General features: G+C 42.8%; 1 pseudogene; it reads right to left on the bottom strand.

The window, feature by feature from the left end:
* Positions 1-668: 668 nt before the first annotated feature.
* LOC100587598 lies at positions 669-1,274 on the bottom strand (annotated as a pseudogene).
* Positions 1,275-1,547: the final 273 nt, after the last annotated feature.

Here is a 1,547-nt window from a genome sequence, read left to right as displayed (position 1 = left end):
CAGATCCTTCCATCTACCTATCCCTAACCCACAGCACAGCTTTCTTCCGGGACTTTCCTTTCACCTCCATCCTGGGAATTTTCTTTATCATTCTCTTGTGTTCAACCTTCTACTTCCTGGACCCCATATATTCCTTTGGCCACTCCCTTGTCTTGGTAGAGCACATGTTCTGGTGGCTTCCTGAGAAATGGTTAGTGAGAGGTACGTTTTTGGAGACCTTATCCCCAGCATTTTGAAATTTCACAATAATGTGTCTCTATGTGTCATGTAGTCATTGTACTAAATACATAGTTGGTCCTTTAGTCTGTAAACTCATTTCCTTCTGTTTGGAGGGAAATTTCTTTTATTACGTCTTTGATTATTTCTTCCCCTCTATTTTTCTGTTGTCTCTCTTGGCATTCCTAATGGATATTGGTTCTCTAATTCTCCTATTCTTTTTCTCTTTTCCCCAACTCTTTGCACTTTTGTTTTACATTCTTAGAGATTAATTAAAAATATATCCGTAGATACATAATAAATAAACTTTTAATTTTAAAAAACTTCTATTCAAGTAGTTTGAGTTTTTAGGAGCTCATTTTTTTCTTCTCTTTTTTTTTTTTTTTTTTTTTTTTTTTTTTTGTGGGGCCACCCTGAAAGGCAGACAGGTTTATTGGGCTACAGCCAGGAAATCAGCAGTTGGACTTGGCCATGAGCTCCAGGTTGTTCTTCTCAATGGCATAGGAGTTGGAAGAGTTCTTGGCAGTGCTGATGAGCTTATCGGCCAGGTATTCATTGATGGTCTTGATATTCTGGAAGGCAGCCTCACTGGCACCTGTGTACAGCAGCTAGATGGCTTGATTCACATGGCACAGTGGGGACATGTCCATGTCCTGCTGTCTCACAGTCTCAGCTTGCTCAATATATGTGGAGTCCTCCCAGGGCCACTTCTGATGATGGCATTCACCAGAACCTGCAGAGGGTTCTTGCCCGTAAGCAGGTGGATGATCTTGAAGGCATGCTTGACAAGGCACAGTCATGAGCTTCTTGCTGTTGTGGCCATGCATCATCATTGAGTTAGTGAAGTGCTCCATGATGGCACATCGCACTTTGTGGATGTAATTGGCGGCATACAGCCCTATGCTCTGAGGCAGGTACTTGGTATACTTCTCCTTCACTGCAATGTAATCCTGAAGGGAAATGTCACTGATCTGTGCATCATCAGTGCTCCACTTCCCAAAACACTTGATGTCAGGGGTTTCTGCCACCACTGGTGCTTCTGTCTCCCACTTGGTCATCTTGAGGGCACAGCCTGAGCATCTCTGTTTCTCAGTGTGGACCATGCACCACCCTGACACAGACAGAATTCATTCTTATTCTTAGAATGTTTCTTTTTATTTCTAGCATCCATGTTTCATGCATCTCTCTGAAAATGTTAATTATAGGGATTTTTTTTTTTTTTTTTTTTTTTTTTGAGACAGAGTCTCACTCTGTCACCCAGGCTGGAGTGCAGTGGCGCAATCTCGGCTCACTGCAAGCTCCGCCTCCCGGGTTCACACCATTCTCCTGCC

This window comes from Nomascus leucogenys, chromosome X, assembly GCF_006542625.1.
Source record: "Nomascus leucogenys isolate Asia chromosome X, Asia_NLE_v1, whole genome shotgun sequence".
NCBI classification, from domain to species: Eukaryota; Metazoa; Chordata; class Mammalia; order Primates; family Hylobatidae; genus Nomascus; species Nomascus leucogenys.
The sequence above is the reverse complement of the archived record's forward strand: the minus strand, read 5'-3'. Positions and strand labels throughout refer to the sequence as shown.